We start from the raw sequence: 19375 nt of genomic DNA on the forward strand, positions 1-19375 counted from the left end.
CCGGGTTCCTTAAAAGCCAGTAAGTATTATTATTATTATTATTATTATTATTATTATTATTATTACTACTATTGCATTGGGGACCTTGGAGTTCTACTTGATTCCAAATTAAAATTTCATAATCATGTTCAACAGAGGCTATATGTAATCATTCCATAAGAATCGTAGGACTTACAAGTCTATAACTTTTTCTTTTTCTACTCCTGCTACTCTACTAGATTTAGGCTATACAATACATTTGTCAGATCCAAACTTGAATATGCATCTGTTTGAATTCTATTACTCTTACTGATTCGGTTAAATTGAAAAATATTAAAAGAAAATCGGTTTCCTTATGTACTTTTAGATTTCTACCAAATTCCCCTGTTTTCAATTATGATCTAACCTGTAATTATTTTAACTGTTCTAGTCTTTATGCCAGACGTCTTGATCTCGATTACTTATTCTTTTCCAAGGCTATAAAGAGTGACATTCTTTGTGAATCCATCATAAGCAATATCTACCTTCGGATTCCTTCTAAAGGACTAAGATTTCAAAAAAAAATTATACGAGAGAGAATATCATCGAAATGATAGCCGTCCAGATCTTGGATTTAAAACATCGGCATCCTAATCAATTCAAATGAACAAAAAAGAAAATGTAAATTAATGTTTAAAAAATACATAATGAAATTTTAAAAAAGAATATTCTGCGACAAGATGTGGTAGTTATCAAAACGATAAAAATTTATTGAAAATAAATAATATACATTGAATATTAGAAAGATGAATAGAGATGGTGATTGATGATGTTCAATGAAGGTTTTTAAAATGGTTGATGCAATTGTCTGAAGAGTCTTATCAGGAACCTTTAATTTTCTGAGGATCTCCAATGTAAACTTGGGAATTGTTCCTCGCGCGCCAAACACAAGTCCAATGACATTCCAATCTTTCACCGGTTGCCAGGTGCATATAACTTGCCAATTTATATGGTATGAAATTGGATCCTTTTAATGTATAGTTTGGATATTTATATTGTTGTTGATTTAATACTGGATTCTAATTCAACTCTAACACATGTTTTGTTATTATTGTTTCAATTGAGTTATTCTTCATTTTTACATCTATCCATAAACGTCTATTCATGTACATTTATTGCAGTTATTGTCATTATAGCATTTACTGTCATTATTTGTAATTTCTGTCATTTGTGCTGAACTATTATAATAATTATTGACCGCTGGTTGTTGTGCAGCACACTAAAATATTAGTAAAAATAAAAAATTATCACTATTATTATTACTATTATTATCATCATCATTATTATTATTATTATTATTATTATTATTATTATTATTATTATTATTATTATTATTGTTATTATTATTATTATTATTATTACAAGGTGCGGAAAATTAAACTCATGATTTTGAAGTCTTTATCCTAATACTCATTCACCTGCCATTAACATTTATGCCTATTGAAAAGTGAACACCCTCCCCCAAAAAAAAACTTTACCTGTGCATCCCGATAATCCGAAGACTCTCCTATTTGTTACTGTTGTAAATTCTCGTAAATTCCCTCATTTTACGAAAACCTTTATTTCTAAGACGTTGGTTTTCTCCATTTGGTGTAACCCGCAGTAGCTATTCAAACAAAAATATTCTCATATATTATTATTATTATTATTATTATTATTATTATTATTATTATTCATAATATGTGCGTCCGTTTCGTCTGCAATATTCGCCGGGCTGATCACGTAACACTATCCCTCGAAATGTTGTCCTGGCTCCGTTTAGAAGATCGTAGGAAAATCCACTGTCTTTCCCTTCTCTTTCACATAATGCATTTCTCCACGCCTGTCTATCTTGCGTCTCGTTTTAAAAATTTATTCACCCATCATAACCTAGACAAAAGATCACAACACTCCTCAATATTACCCATTCCCTCCCACCGAACATCCTCATATTCATCTTCTTTCACTGTGGCTGTTCCTTGGCTTTGGAATTCCCTACCGAGTAATGTCAGGGACTGTCAGACATCAAACCAATTTAAGAATAGGCTAACGAAATATTTTTCTAACAATTCTTGTTAACAATAATAGCTCTTTCAGGTTTCTCAATGTTTAATGGTTATATATAGGCCTATCACAGAATAAATATCTAAATTATCTCATTATTATTATCATCATCATTATCATTATTATTATTATTATTATTATTATTATTAATAATTGCTCACTGGCTGTTGTACAGCATATTAAATATAAATAAATAAAATAAATAAAATAAAAATAAAATAAAATTATTATTATTATCACTATTTTTTACCGATGTTTATTATTGTCACACTAATTTAATTTAATTTAATTTAATTTAATTTAATTTAATTTCTTCCTGTAACCACTACAGGTTGCCGTCGACAAAGAGTACCATGATACAATAGAGTAAATGCCTTGAGGCTTAGTGATAAATTGTCGTTAGAGTGAAAAATAAACAATTGGAATTATATTGAAACACATGATGTTAAACGAAGTAACGTCAAGGAGATGCGAATTAGTCATGGTCCATATGTATGATGCCTGAAAATAGCTATTGAGCCTTTGAGTGCTGCAATTGTTAGATCTCTTATCTTACTTATCCAACTTTCATTATTTAAATTCATGTTTTTTTATGGTCTAGATATTAATGTAATAACTATGTAAGCAATTGTATTCAATTAGAATTAGAGTCTGGCTGGGCGGAAGAGAAGGCCTACTGCCCTATGCTCTGCCAGATTAAATAAATAAGTAATAATAATAATAATAATAATAATAATAATAATAATAATAATAATAATAATAATTATTATTATTATTATTACTATTATTATTATTATTATTATTATTATTATTATTATTATTATTATTATTATTATTATTATTATTACTGTAAGTTTTAAGAGAATGATCAATAACTGAAGATACAATAGTACTTTTGAGATATAGTCCATTCAAGGAATAAATGTCTCATTAAAACCGGAAATCGTTTATCCAGAGAATTAAATACAACAAAGGAATTGTTACAAGAATAATGTATATCACAATTAGGCCTACTTTTTAAAATAGCCTATATATCCATGTAGGCCTAGGCCTATGTCTTAGGAACTAATATGTCTTCACAAACCTATTGATTTCCCTCCGGCCTCCCAACTAACACTCTATATGCATTTCTGGATTCGCACATACGTGCTACATGCCCTGCCCATCTCAAACGTCTCGATTTAATGTTCCTAATTATGTCAGGTGAAGAATACAATGCGTGCAGTTCTGCGTTGTGTAAGTTTCTCCATTCTTCTGTAACTTCATCCCTCTTAGCCCCAAATATTTTCCTAAGCACCTTATTTTCAAACACCCTTAACCTATGTTCCTCTCTCAAAGTGAAAGTCCAAGTTCCACAACCATAAAGAACAACCGGTAATATAACTGTTTTATAAATTCTAACTTTCAGATTTTTTTACAGCACACTGGATGATAAAATCTTCTCAACCGAATAATAATAGGCATTTCCCATATTTATTCTGTGTTTAATTTTCTCCCGAGAAAAGTTATGTATGGATTTTATAAATAATAAAAAATTGTAAATTTAAATTTATATATTCTTATTGCGCAGTAGATATGAGAAAAATTGTTTTATATACTTCTTAATTTAAATTCAGGAATCCCCTCCTATGCGCGAGTTATAAGCACTCTTTCAGGGCTGAGCTAAAGTTTTATCTATTTATATTATATTTTATGTTACAATTATTAGAAAAATAAATACAAATACAGACAATATTTTTTTACGTGCCGATAAAACAACTTTTTTGCGGATGACCAAGTCATATTTATTCAGGTCATTGAATATGCATCGTACACGATGAGGGAAGTATTAGAAGATTAGAAAAAGTATGGGCTAGATATAAAATAAGTTACAAGAAAACCGAATGTCTAGCCTTGAAAATGAAAGATGCAAAGCAAGACATTGAAAAATAGGAAACTTAATAGTCAACCAATTTAAATATTTGGGGTCAATTTTAGAAGCTGATGGAAAGAGTGCAGCTGAATTTGAAAAGAAAAATAACAATAAGTTAAGGAAGGGGTATAATAAGGCATGTTGAACTCATTTCTTTGAAGTCATTGGTACAGTGTGCTATTTTATAGGCCTACGGTGCAGAATGTTTGACATTACACAGAATAGGCCTACATGAAAACAAAATTATTGGCTACTGAAATGGATTTTTAGCGGAGAGCAACAAGAACATGCTAAGGACAGAAATTTGTGGAAGAGCAAAATTTCTTTGGATGAAGGATAGCTACTATATTGTAGAAAAATCCTAATCAATACTGAGTTCCGATTTCGAACACATGTAATTTACGTTCTATAAATCTGAGGTGCATGAAAATAGCACCAATGGAAAGAGATTTTATAATACGCAATAATCTTATACAAAACACGGAACATGCTTGCTTAGGCGTGTGTCAAATTCGCTTCCGCTGCCTGTACTTGAAACACGTCGACTACATTCTGTCCGGCGTCGTATGTTCACCTCAGACTAATTACAAATATACCGATGTCACGGCCCTACTGATAATATAAGCATTTAATATTTCAAACTGCATACTGGGACAGATATGTCAGACTGTCAAGAATTGGATTTGACCATATATAGTATCAGTTGAGAAAAAGAGAACTGCTTAAGTTATTTGAATATAAAACCTGTGTGTGCAAGACATTCGACAGATAATGGCGAAAAAATGGGAGTATAAGGGTACAGTGCATCAGTTATTCATAGATTTCAAAAAGGCGTATGACTCGGTTAAGAGGGAAGTTTTATATGATATTCTTATTGAATTTGGTATTCCCAAGAAACTAGTTCGATTAATTAAAATGTGTCTCAGTGAAACGTACAGTAGAGTTCGTATAGGTCAGTTTCTGTCAGATGCGTTTCCAATTCACTGTGGGCTAAAGCAAGGAGATGCACTATCACCTTTACTTTTTAACTTTGCTCTAGAGTATGCCGTTAGGAAAGTCCAGAATAACAGAAAGGGTTTGGAATTGAACGGGTTACATCAGCTGCTTGTCTATGCGGATGATGTGAATATGTTAGGAGAAAATCCACAAACGATTAGGGAAAACACGGGAATTTTACTGGAAGCAAGTAAAGAAATAGGTTTGGAAGTAAATCCCGAAAAGACAAAGTACTTATATGATTATGTCTCGTGACGAGAATATTTTATGAAATGGATTTATAAAAATTGGAAATTTATCTTTTGAAGAGGTGGAGAACTTCAAATATCTTGGAGCAACAGTAACAAATATAAATGATATTCGGGAGGAAATTAACCACAGAATAAATATGGGAAATGCCTGTTATTATTCGGTTGAGAAGCTTTTATCATCCAGTCTGCTGTCAAAAAATCTGAAAGTTAGAATTTATAAAATAGTTATATTGCCGGTTGTTCTTTACGGTTGTGAAACTTGGACTCTCACTTTGACAGGGGAACATAGGTTAAGGGTGTTTGAGAATAAGGTTCTTAGGAAAATATTTGGGGCTAAGAGGGATGAAGTTACAGGAGAATGGAGAAAGTTACACAACGCAGAACTGCACGTATTATATTCTTCCCCTGACATAATTAGGAACATTAAATCCAGACGTTTGAGATGGGCAGGGCATGTAGCACGTATGGGCGAATCCAGAAATGCATATAGAGTGTTAGTTGGGAGGCCGGAGGGAAAAAGACCTTTGGGGAGGCCGAGACGTAGGTGGGAAGATAATATTAAAATGGATTTGAGGGAGGTGGGATGTGATGATAGAGACTGGATTAATCTTACTCAGGATAGGGACCAATGGCGGGCTTATGTGAGGGCAGCAATGAACCTCCGGGTTCCTTAAAAGCCAGTTAGTAAGTAAGTGTGTAAGACTGTCCCATGCGGTAAGGGGTTAAGTAGAGAATTATTTTTATTTTGTGCTACAATATTATACTAAATTTTATCCCCTTTGTTCAAAAATATCCAGGTAGGTTAGAGAGAGCCCCATATTGTTAGAGGATTAGGTCTACCGATAAGTTTCACACACATTTGTTGCTCGTGAGAGACCATTAAACTACTACTAGATACTGAAGGCTTCTAATAGAAATATAATAATTTTTAAAGCATCATTATAAACCGCTAATACGGTTCAATAAGTATAAATTCTTACCATTTTCTAAATATATGTTTCATTAAACATGAAATTAATGTTAGGCGTATAATTTTAATCAGGGGTTGACAAACATTCTCGCTTGCGGATCCCTTTCGACTTCGAAAACAATTCACGGATCGCCAAATGAATCATATTAGATGAAGAAATTGTAGACTGACAATCCGCGTCGCGTTCTATTTATTAGATACCACGATTTCTATATAATCAAGCAGCATTTCCGATATCTTTGTGTGATTTTATGAACTTTATATCCCGCATTTTAGCACCAGCAATGTACAGGGACATCATTTTATTTTTACTTGCATTTTTATTGTACCTGCATTTCTGAATGTACTTCACTCTCACCCCTTCACTAATGTCCTTGCTCCCGTCAGACACACAAACTTACGGCCGATGTTGCATTCGAAGTCTTCAAGCAGTGAAGTAAACACTGCAGTGTATAGTGTGTTTCAGAAATATGATTGCGTTTTCTATAGAAGAAAGAACCTATATGAATAATATCGTACTAAAAATTATATTCAAGAAACGATAAATTCAATTTCATAGAATATGCTTCAAAATGTTTTTAATAATATGCGTACTGAATTGAAGCCTGCATTGTAATGAACGGCAACCATTTTCAGCAACTTGTTTAAAAATTCAGATTAGCTTTTTTTTTAATTGAGGTGGCTAGAAGCAAAGGAATGCTAGTGACATTTGTAATAACATGAGTTAAGTGCATCCAGTGTAAGAAAAAGTATCTAAAATTTTAGTGGCAAAGGGATATTTTAATCGCATCACACATTAAAATTTAAATAAAAATTTCACCGATTTTACAAAAGCTTAAATATTTAAACCCCATTTTCTCAAAAGTAACTTAAGTGCACTTACAGCCCTTTACTTATGAACCCCTCAATTTAAATGCACTCTCTATATTGTATGTTAACACCAATAATTAATATGCTAAATAAAGTAGACATTACATAACGAACACAGCCGCCTGAAAAGTTGAGTTTTTGAAAAAAAAATGTTACTACTCTACTGTATTTTGATAAATTCCGTAAAAGTGATGATCAAACTGAAAATCGTAATACTTATCGTATTTCCCTACAACATAAATGGATACACTACTTTTCTCCCCTCCTATAGCTAGTAAAATGATTTGTTTACATATTGCACTAGTAACATCAAACTCCTGTAATGGAAGGGGGCAACAGTGTTTCCGAGTATAGCCAGGTTAATGTTAAAAATGTTGGTAAAAATAAAGTGATGTCCCTGTAGTAGCATGCATATTTACTGTAGGAGCTCATAAATAGACATCGGATCTACACATAATAAAAGAAAAACATGCTTGTATAGTTTTAATAATTACATTATAATTAGGCCTATAAAATACCTTCTAACAACTTGGAGCTGTGTTCTCTCTCACAAAATTTTATAAGCTAAGGACGATCAAAGGAAGCTGGATTATCATATCTGGTGTGAGATCCAGGCGACGGTGGTGATTTAAATTTGTTACTGCTCATCGCGAAAATCCTGCTTCGTACAGCTGTGTTGTAGGAAATGAGACGAGTTTTTTCCACTGCACATTTAGAAATTTAGAAATATTCCTGAAGAAGGCTATATCAGATTTCAGTAAGAGGAAGCTCACTGATTTTATATTTTGAAATACAATCTGAGTTAATTTTCCGGACTCCATTGGATTTTTCTGAAATTCTAAAATGACTTTTTTTTATCCAATTGTCTTGTTCGATGGAGGATAGAAAATATTTCTGAAAAGATTCTTGCGAACTTAAACGACAGCTTCCGAGAAGTAAATTTCTGTATTTACCAAGAAGCTTCGCCATAGTCTTTCTATCAAAAAACCTGGAGAAAATAATTTTCGGCGTAGATGAAAACGCCCTAATTCAATAAATTCTCTCTTCATAGGATAAACATGGGAATTATTTTTCGTTCGTTAGTCATTTGTTTCGCAGAAGTGCTTAAATTTATTGACGCAATCTAATGTAGACCAAATTAATATGAACAGAATATTAAGTATTTAGAAATAAATTTTAAAACCTTCTAAGCATATAATTGTTCAAAATAAAATTTTAAGACGAGATAATTTTTATTTAAAAATAACCTCCTAGATTTATAGGCTGCAATTAAGACAAGATAATAAATGGTTTAAATAAAACAAAAGAAAGGAGACCTAAGTATGAAAAGGAGATTCATGTTAAATAATTACTTGTACGTTTAGGTATAGGCCTAGTGCAAAAGATTTCAAGTCTAGAGGTGATATCTCAAAGTTCTAGTAGAACCCCGTACAACCATAAAACTTTCGGGAAATCAATGAAAACTGTTTAGTTTAATTATTTTTATTTTTATTGTCAAAATGTATTTAACAATTATATTAGTTGCAAAATGTTAGGTTTATTCATTATTAGCTGTTTTTTATAATATAGCCTATATAAAGTCCCTGAAGAAATTAGGATATTAAGGGGTTTTCCCAACAAAAAACTGAAAGTAAGCAAAACATTGCTATTTTTCTACGTATTAGTATTGAATGAAAGTAAGTATGAACATGTGTTATAATTTATGTAAAAACTACAGTATAAAATCACAAAAAAAATTATTTTTCTTCTGCTCCAACAAACATTTTTCTTATCAGGACTTAAAAGGAATGAAGTAGGGCCTATTTGGCGTTTAGATTATGAAAATCAATAAATGTTAATTTATTACTCCGTGTATAAAACAGTTTTCTACATTACGTATTTTACATGTAAATTACACGTAAAATGCGTAAGTTACAGGTAATTTACTCGCCCATTCCTGATTGAGAATCACGGTACAGTACGGTTACTTTCTTCATAGAAGTATGGGTCGATAATTCCAGAGGCAGAAACGCCACAACACACTGTTACCTTCTAACTATGTTGTCCGTGCATTTGCATGGGTTGATCTTCATTCCAGTACCGGAAATTCTGTCTATTAACGAACCCGGATAGGTGGAAGTGTACCTCGTCCGAGTTTGCTCAGAATATCAAGATCAGCATTTAACTTTTCACTGAACTCCCTACAAAACGCTAATCGAACAGGTTTATCAGCGTCACGAAGATGGACCATAACTTGGGATTTTGTATGGATGGAATCTGAGGTCTTCCTGTAGAGTACGGCACATACTTGTGAGCGATAAATTCAACGCAGCTGATTGACGCTTGGACTTCTAAGCACAGCTTCTCTAACTCTAGCGATGTTTTCCGGCGTAAGGACTGATCGCGGACCACTAGCAAATCTATCACAAACGTTCTCAGTGCTATTGAGTTGACTCACCCACTTCAGAAGGAATTCTTCCATGTCGTGGAACATTAAATGCATTCTCTGAACATCTGTGATGGATTTAGACTCAATATACAGGATCTATAGAAACAACGTCCCGCGCCGTGGCGTCGCGGTCTAAGGCATCCCGCCTAGGACTCGCGTTACGGAATGCGCGCTGGTTCGAGTCCTCATGGGGGAAGGAATTTTCTCATGAAATTTCGGCCAGTGTATGGGACCGGTGCCCACCCAGCATCGTGATGCACTTGGGGAGCTACGATAGGTAGCGAAATCCGGTTGCGAATACCAGCTAAAACGGCTGGGGGGATCATCGTGCTAACCACACGATACCTCCATTCTGGTTGGATGATCGTCCACTTCTGCTTCGGCATGTGGCCGTGAGGTCAGCAGCCGGCTGGTCGGTCTAGGCCCTTCAAGGGCTGTAATGCTACGGATTATTATTATAGAAACAACACCGGCAACGTTTAATACATTAGGCCGCATCATTTTTCAAGAAGAAGCACATGTCCGGTAATTTATGGTTTGGGCGCTGTGAAGTGTCGAAGTTTCATCGGATTGTTTTTTTTAGTAGGTTATTTTACGACGCTGTATCAACACCTCAGATTATTTAGCGTCTGAATGAAATGAAGGTGATAATGCTGGTGAAATGAGTCCGAAGTCCAGCACCGCTAGTTACCCAGCATTTGCTCATATTGGGTTGAGGTAAAACCCCGGAAAAAACCTCAACCAGGTAACTTTCCCCAACCGGGATTCGAATCTGGGCCACCTGGTTTCGCGGCCGGACGCGCTAGCCGTTACTCCACAGATGTGGACTCATCGGATTGTTTTTGGGGTCCTAATTACGTAGATATGCAACACATTAGCCATCAGCGTAAGGTGGATTGACGAACTGCTCCTTAACTTTCCTGCGCGTGCGCTACATTGGTAGAGGGGGAACTGTGCCACGCACGGCCACCACGGTCACCTGATCTTACACCTCTTGACTATGAAGACTGTGGTGTATGCTACTTCTGTAACATCAGAGGAGGACCCTATCGCACGAATCCACGCTGCGACTGAAATATTGAGCACAAAGCCCCACTTATTTGACCATGTGCGTCAGTCTCTGCACGCCGATGTGCGCTCTGCAATTAAGTACGAATACAATTTGAACACCTTTTGTAATTTACAGTACGGTGTGATGCTCTGGTTGAGTTTCTTAACGAAATGTAGAACGTATACCCGTCCCCATATCCCAACCGTTCTCAAACTACGACGCCCCACATCGCCCAAACCACAATTTTCGGACATGGGTTCCCTCTTGAAAAATGATCAGTTTACCGTCCTGCTCAACATACTAAGCGTTGTCGGTGTTGTTTCTATACAATAATTCGCTTGCAATTTTGAAACTCTTTTTCACTTTTTTTTTTTTAAATCAGGGTGAACCCTAAAACGTTTCTGCGCCCTTTCACGATCTTGCAAGTACGTACACAACAAGATATTCATCAGACGACATTCTCGCGACCGGCCTAAATTAGATTTCTTCTGTCAACGAAAAACGGGCAATTTATCGTAAGGGGTCACTCGCCCGTGGTTTCCCCCATGGAAAAAGCGCCTTAATCTGTGATGTTGATCCACTCGACTAAGCCAGCGACTGCATTCCAAGAGCAACTGATGAAGCCTGACGTCAGCTTCGTTTAAATATTTGTTGGGGCAACTGGATATAAAGCCTAACGTAACATTTTCTGAAAGCCTGCAACTTTGTACCTAGGGATCTTAATTTACTTCCTTATAGTTTGCGATCTCCTTTGTGACGGAGTCAGAGGATGACAGTGAGAGAGTGAATAGCAGAGTAAGACAGTAACTGACGGAGAGCGACAGAGTGACTAACAGAGTTATAGAGTGAGTGATTTAGTGGGTGAAAAGTGTGATAGAGTGGTTGACAAGAGTGATAGAGTGGCTAACAAGAGTGATAGATGACTGCAAAGAGTGGCTGAAAATAGTGATAGAGTGGCTGACAATGTGATAGTGTGGCTGAGAGAGATAGAGTGGCTGAAAGGAGTGATACAGTGGCTAAAAGAGTGACAAGGTGGCTGAAAAAGTGACAGAGTGGCTGAAAGAGTGACAGAGTGGCTGAAAGAGTGATAGAGTGGCTGAAAAGAGTGACAGAGTGGCTGAAGTGACAGAGCGGCTGAAAAGAGTGATAGAGTGGCTGACAAGAGTAATAGAGTGGCTGACAAGAGTGATAGAGTGACTGAAAATGTGATCAAAGTGGCTGACAATGTGATAGAGTGACTAAAAGAGTAACAGAGTGGTGTTGAAAGGAGTGATAGAGTGGCTGAAAAGAGTGATAAGGTAGGTGAAAAGTGACAGAATAGCTAAAAGAGTGAAAGAGTGGCTGAAAAGAGTTACAAATTGGCTGAAAGAGTGATAGATGGGCTGAAAGGAGTGTTAGAGTGGCTGAAAAGAGTGATAGAGTGGCTGAAAGAGTGATAGAGTGGCTGAAAAGGGTGATAGAGTGGCTGAAAATAGTGATAGATTGGCTGAAAAGGGTGATAGAGTGGCTGAAAGAGTGATAGAGTGGTTGAAAAGGGTGATAGAATGGCAGAAAAGGGTGATAGAGTGGCTGAATAGGGTGATAGAGTGGCTGAAAAGGGTGATAAAGTGGCAGAAAAGGGTGATAAAGTGGCAGAAAAGGGTGATAGAGTGGCTGAAAAGGGTGATAGAGTGGCTGAATAGGGTGATAGAGTGGCTGAATAGGGTGATAGAGTGGCTGAAAAGGGTGATCGAGTGGCTGATTAGGGTGATAGAGTGGCTGAATAGGGTGATAGAGTGGCTGAAAAGGGTGATAGAGTGGCAGAAAAGGGTGATAGAGTGGCTGAATAGGGTGATAGAGTTGCTGAAAATAGTGTTAGAGTGGCTGAAAATAGTGTTAGAGTGGCTGAAAATAGTGATAGAGTGGCTGAAAATAGTGATAGAGTGGCTGAAAATAGTGATAGAGTGGCTGAAAATAGTGATAGAGTGGCTGAAAAGTGATAGAGTGGCCGAAAAGAGTGATAGAGTGGCCGAAAAAAGTGATAGAGTGGCTGAAAAGGGTGATAGAGTAGCTGAAAATAGTGATAGAGTGGCTGAAAAGGGTGATAGAGTAGCTGAAAATAGTGATAGAGTGGCTGAAAAGGGTGATAGAGTAGCTGAAAATAGTGATAGAGTGGCTGAAAAGGGTGATAGAGTAGCTGAAAATAGTGATAGAGTGGCTGAAAAGGGTGATAGAATAGCAGAAAATAGTGATAGAGTGGTTGACAATGTGATAGAGTGATCGACAGAGTGCTAGAGGGCTGTCAGAGTGGTAGAGTGGTTGACAGTGACTGAGAGAGTGAGTGACTGAGCAAGTAAGAGAATGACTGACACAGAGCTCAGTTGAGCTGAGAGAGTGAAAAGAGTATAGTATATACCTGCAATTAATAACATTTTTGTAATTATGTTATACACTTCAAAGTTGGTCATTGTCCTATGTTAAATTTCTACAATTTAACGGAGTTAAACATCCGCAGAATTTATTATTCCTGGTTAATTTTCCTCCTAACCGTTAAAAATTGTAGTTCTATGAACAGCAAGTATACAGAATAGGCTACTTAAAAACTGATATATACACTCCGACAATTAAACTGCGCGCAATTTGTTGACAGTCGCTCGTATGAATTTATCAACATGCTCCACCCACTGCATTGTTGAAAGCGTTCAGGGATTTTAATGCCAAAATGACCAGAACTAGATTACGTATAACTGTGTTATGTACGTGAATTAGCTAACGTACTTACAAAACGATTTTATAATAAATAGCTAACTGCACTAATGATAATCATGTATGTAAGATCAATGTGATACAGTAAGCCTACACGGCTCCCTTTTGCATTTTACGTAATTCGGGGGTAATTGTACATTCATGCGAATTGAGCTTTGATATCGAAATGTACAGTAGGAAAGATATCGCTTCTATGGCAGTAAGTTTAATAATATATCTGTGGATATTATTAAATCCTTTATAGCCTAATATTTCGCCTTTACGATAAAAAGTTTATTATTTAAATATGAAGTAAATAACGAAAACTACTAAGCATACAAGAAAGACTTAAAGACAGTACCGGACTCCATTTCATTCTATTGCAGTTTACTAACAGTTACTAAAATATATTTCATGGTACTTATGCTACTGCGTACACATTGCAGGCAAACGCGAACTATAGGCAATTTTATAGTTATATTTCGCTATTACAGGATATCGATTTCAGTTAAACTAAGTGAATTAATATTAAAGGTTTTTTTATACATCTTGATTAAACAATTTTTAACACTGTATCACTTCGGAATATGTATGATAATAACTTTCTTGTGTTAAATATTATTAACGTACCTTGTTAACATGTTTCGACCTATTTTCGGTCATCTTCGGAACTGGTCGTTGTTGGTCTTGGCGCCTCTTGTTTCCTATGTGGGTGCGTTCGTAGTGTAGAGCCAAAGAGTGTATGTGTTTTGGAATTGAGTTGTGAGATGTGTGTTGAGAATATCGTTCGAGAACAATATGAAATATACAGACACACGAAAACACACCCCAACGATATTCTCAACACACAACTCAATTTCAAAACGCATACACTCTTTGACTCTACACTACGAACGCACCCACACAGGAAACAAGAGGCGCCAAGACCAACAACGACCAGTTCCGAAGATGATCGAAAATAGGTCGAAACATGTTAACAAGATACGTTAGTAATATTTAACACAAGAAAGTTATTATCATATATATTCCGAAGGTTTTTTATTAATTTATCCTACAGAATAATATCTGTAATATTGACAATTAATATTTGAGGAGAAAAATTCGCTCCGGCGCCGGGGGTCAAACCCGGGTGTCTTGGTTTCTACGCTCTGACCACTGAGCTACCCCGATCTCCGGCGTCGGAGCGAATTTTTCTCCTCAAATATTAATTGTCAATATTACAGATATTATTCTGTAGGACAAATTAATAAAAAACCTTTAATATTCTCATAGCTGCAGTGCATATTTCTGTACAGATTACTGTGCACTTAACTGCGGAATCCCGGCCAAACAGTCACTCAGTTGAGTGCGCCTGGTGTATAATGGCAGTTGACTTGGACATAAAAAAAACGTCAACGTAACTTATATGCCTAACTTGGGGTCCGGCCACAAAGGGAAACACTGAAGGAGGAAGGTTCGGTCCGGTGCTGTGGATTGAATTCGGTGTAGCTCAGTGGTAAGAGCGCTTGGTACGTAGAAACCAAGAGACCCGGGTTCGATCCCCGGCGCGGGAGCGAATTTTTCTCCTCAAATATTAAGTGAATTAACTTCATAATCATGTTCTCTTCAGGAATTTAGATGCTGAAATTGACCTCTTTCATTCTTATGATTAACAACGTCGTACGTAAATTTTTTCCGATTCAGCGATATTTATTTTGAAAATACAAAAAGCCTACATGCTGGCAATATCTTGGAATCCAATAGGGAAACTTGTCATATACTTGGATACATCTGTTTCACTGCTGGTAGTCATATCCCCGTTGTGAAAGGAGGAAGGGGTTCGTCTTCTCACTGACCGGATGTTTGAAGGAAATTTAGTTTTAAATCTGAATGTAAGGTTACGGTTTAGCGAAGTTGATGGCCTTAATCTGTGAAATTGTTGCAATGGGATGGGAAGCAGGCCCTATGTAACAATAAGTTACTTTCTTCAATGCCGTATTTGTCTGCTAAAAATTTTATGTTTAACTCCATTCTCTGACTCACCTCTCAAAAGTGTCCTCTTTGGACCCCTTCCATTCGATATATAAACATTTATTTTATTTGTATAACTATCTCAAAAACCGTTCACAAACGATCACAATGTTATTAGACCTCTATGTTTCACTCAACTCTCTGACTCACCTCTCAAAAGTGTCCTCTTTGGCCCCCTTCCACTCCATATATAGCTGCTCCAAATAAAATTCACATTTATTATATTTATGAATACAGACTCAAAAGATTTCGGCCGAACTTCCAACTAAACTGGAAGATAAGAAAAATACTGAATCAAGTTGAAGGAAAATAAGGTATATTTCCTTGGAAATGAGACATAGGCCTATAACACATACCTTATTGCTTTCCACCTTCAAGAGTACAGTGTGTGAAATATCTTTTGGAATCGGATTTTCATGTAGTTAGGTCACTAGTCAGGTATTCTTTAGGACTTACACGTCTTTTTAGGGCTTTCATAATTATATGTTAAATAATATAGGCCTATATGGAAACTACGATAGGCCTTTATGTGTTGGACACGACAGCAGTTCTATTCAGTCTTACCAACTCCTCAATACACGTATTCATTTTATCGAAAGTCTTCCAATAATTGTTATTTCTACTATATAACATATACCATTAAATTCTGTAATTTCTATAAACTCAAAATCAGGAAGGATTTAGTGACTAATTAACGAATGCATATGAAAATTGATTAGTTTGCCGACGTGTTAGTATTTATTATAATCCCATCAATTTATTTAAGTCAAGCAATACATTATTGTAATTACGTTTGCGTAGCATAAGAGATTTACAACTGGAAATTAATATTAAAGTCATTACGCTTATTTGTATGTGTGTGTGTGTACTAGCTGATTCCACTTTTCATCAGCTTATGAATTTCGATATATTAAACCGCAACCAAATATAAGATCTGTCAGAAGTCTGGACGCTAAGCCTTCAAGTTAATGATGTTTCTCGAGGATTTACACATCACTGTGTACAGGGTGGGGCATAGGAACCAAGTGTTTTTAAAATAATCATAAAACAGTTAGTTTTTGTTTTCAACACATTTTATTGGTAGAATAACGTTTGTGAGAACATACCATTTAAATTATGAGCGGAAAATTACATCTGGCATGTGATGTCCGTCTGTGTTGACGCATTGTTTAAGGCGCTGACGAAAATTCACCTCTATTCTTTCCAGGGGATCTCTGTTGATTTGGGTGATGTGTTGACGTACTGTGTCCTTTAATTCATCTAATATTCAGGCCTTATCTTCGTAAAACGTGCCTTTAGGTACCCACATAGAAAAAATCACGTGGACAGGTCAGGGGACCGAGGGAGCCATGGAACGTCACCAAATCTCCAAATGAGACGATTGGAAAGCAGGAGGCAAAGAACTGCCATTCACGCTCTGGAGATATGCGCCGTGGCCCCATCTTGCTGAAACCACCCATCTTGTATGGGTGTAAATGTAAATCGCCATGCAGAATCCGTCTTACCGTACGATTGCTGATTCCAAGAGCAGCTGAATGTCTTCGAGCAGAGCGGCCTGGGCTGCGCAGTATCGCTTATCTGACTGAAAATTTTCTGGGGTACGCACTCTGTGTTGGGGGCCGGGCGATTTATTCTTTAGTATTGCGCCTTTTTTTTTTTAGATTTTTTAACCCAACATAAGATTGTGTCACGCACGGGAGCAGAATCATTGCGATTAATATTGAATCTGTAGCAAAACTCACGCCGTATCGAGCTCACTGAATCGCCATTTCTAACAAAACAATCATACGCAAACATGCGTCCACTGCTCCATGATGCCGACTGCAGGTGAAATGCTATGAGCCACGGAATGGAATGTCACATGCCGCACGTCTCTCCCTTTTATAATGACTGAGTACAAGCCATTCCAAAAACATTTGGTTCCCATGCCCCACTCTGTATTATAACCTTCCTTCTTAAGCGTGGAAAGAAATATTCAAATAGAAGTGAATAAGAATATGTTCAGGGTCTCATTATGAACAAAAAATTACACTTTAATATTTAGACTATAGCTATCGCTTTGAGGAATAAGAATGTGAGAAGGGAAGAGGGATAAGAATATGAAACGAGAATAAGAAAAGGAGAAGTTGACGCGAATAAGAAGACGAAAAGGACAGGTAAATAAGTTGCAATATCGCTAATATACCGGATGAACCACGAGGATTTACCGTCCCTAACGGATTTTACTTCCGAAGACATTTTGAACAAAAGACATCATATAAACATGTGTTCTAATCTCATTATTTTCAGAGTTACACTGATTTGAAATTATTTGTAAAATACCCTTATTCTTTAGTTTTAAGGGTAAAAAATATTACAGATAGAGAATGAACTATTCAGGAGTATCATTTCTTTAATTATCTAGTATTCTGAAGCTAAAAATGTGTTGTGAATTCCATAGTTGCTTCGTACAGAATTTTTTTTTTTTCGATTTTTAACTACAAAATTACATTTTTCTCATGCATTTATCACAACTGTTACAAATCACGCCATTCTTGCAAATTCTTTAAGACTGTACATTAGGATGCATATTTAAACTGTAAATAATCAAGTTCCTAAAGTCGTATGATTTTCAACAATTTTTGTGATAACTTAAGTGCGTAAGAATGATGTAAATTTTAGTTAAAAATTGAAAAATAAAATCTGTACAAAGCAATAAACATCACATGTTTAGCTTCAGAATAATAACCAATTAATGAAATGACACTTCTGAATAATTAATTCTCTATTTTTAATATTCTCTTACCCTTAAAACTAAAGAAAAAAGGTATTTTAGTAACAATTTAAAACTAAGAGGAAGACCGAGAAAAAGATGGTGGAACTGTGTACGAGTGGATGTGAATAGATTAGGAATAAGGAATTGGAGGGATAGAGAAGGATAGAAGAGAGCCATAGGGGAGATTAAGGCCCACTTGGGCTGTAATACCAAAGAAGAAGAAGAAGCAACAATTTAAAATTAGTAACTCTGAAAATATTGAGATTAGGGCCCATGTTTATATGACTTTTTTGCTCAGAATGTCTTCGGAAATAAGCTCTGTAAGTGACGGTAAATCCTTGTGAATCGTGTATAAAAGAATAAGGATGTAAACTGTAAGTATACATCTTGATTACACAACTTTTAAGACTGTATCACTTCGGAATATATATGATAAGAACTTTCTTGTGTTAAATTTTAACGTACCTTGTTAACATGTTTCGACCTATTTTGGGTCATCTTCAGAACTGGTCGTTGTTGGTCTTGGCGCCTGCACATCCAACCAAAAAGCCAGAAACTCAACACTAGAACAATATGAAATATACAGACACACGAAAACACACCCCAACGATATTCTCAACACACAACTCAATTTCAAAACACATACACTCTTTGATTCTACACTACGAACGCACCCTCACAGGAAACAAGAGGCGCCAAGACCAACAACGACCAGTTCCGAAGATGACCCAAAATAGGTCGAAACTTGTTAACAAGGTACGTTAAAATTTAACACAAGAAAGTTCTTATCATACATATTCCTAAACTGTAAGGTTAAAAGAAGGATAAAAGGGTATAAAAAAAGAGACGAAAGTAGAAAGAAGATGCGTAGAAGGCAGTGGCGTAGCATGAAATTTTGAGCAGAGGAAGCTAATTCAAGTTGTCTTTCATGCAATATGAGAAAACGTATTACAAAAATATAGTCTTAAAATAAATAGTAGTCAATGTTAAGTCAGCAGTCGAAGATTGGTTGGAACATCGTAAATAACACCAATAAGGCATGACCTCAAATGATACGTAGTAAAATATGATTTCACGGTTTAAACATCAAATAGACACGTATAGTATAACACTAGCTCACTCCCTGTCATAGTTAGAGGAATCACAATATTAACGGTCAATAGATACAGTACGTAAGTAGGCGTCTGTCTTTGGTTGTGTCCTTCATTGACAGCAAGGGAGTCGATCATTTGTTTTTTAGATCACACTTTTGTTCGTAAGTCAATCTTTATAATAGAATTGTCCTAAAAATTCAAGTAAATTGGTGTTAGGAACTGTTATTTCACTCATTATTTATTATATCAGCCA

At 35.8% G+C, this 19375-nt stretch overlaps 1 non-coding gene across 1 annotated transcript; it reads left to right on the top strand.

Annotated features, from left to right (window-relative positions):
* Positions 1–14741: 14741 nt before the first annotated feature.
* TRNAT-CGU (transfer RNA threonine (anticodon CGU)) lies at positions 14742–14816 on the top strand. Its single transcript is given in 2 exon segments — positions 14742–14778; positions 14782–14816. It is a non-coding gene; the product is annotated as a tRNA-Thr (tRNA).
* The last annotated feature ends 4559 nt before the right edge of the window (positions 14817–19375 follow it).

This window comes from Periplaneta americana, chromosome 4, assembly GCF_040183065.1.
Source record: "Periplaneta americana isolate PAMFEO1 chromosome 4, P.americana_PAMFEO1_priV1, whole genome shotgun sequence".
Taxonomy (NCBI): domain Eukaryota; kingdom Metazoa; phylum Arthropoda; class Insecta; order Blattodea; family Blattidae; genus Periplaneta; species Periplaneta americana.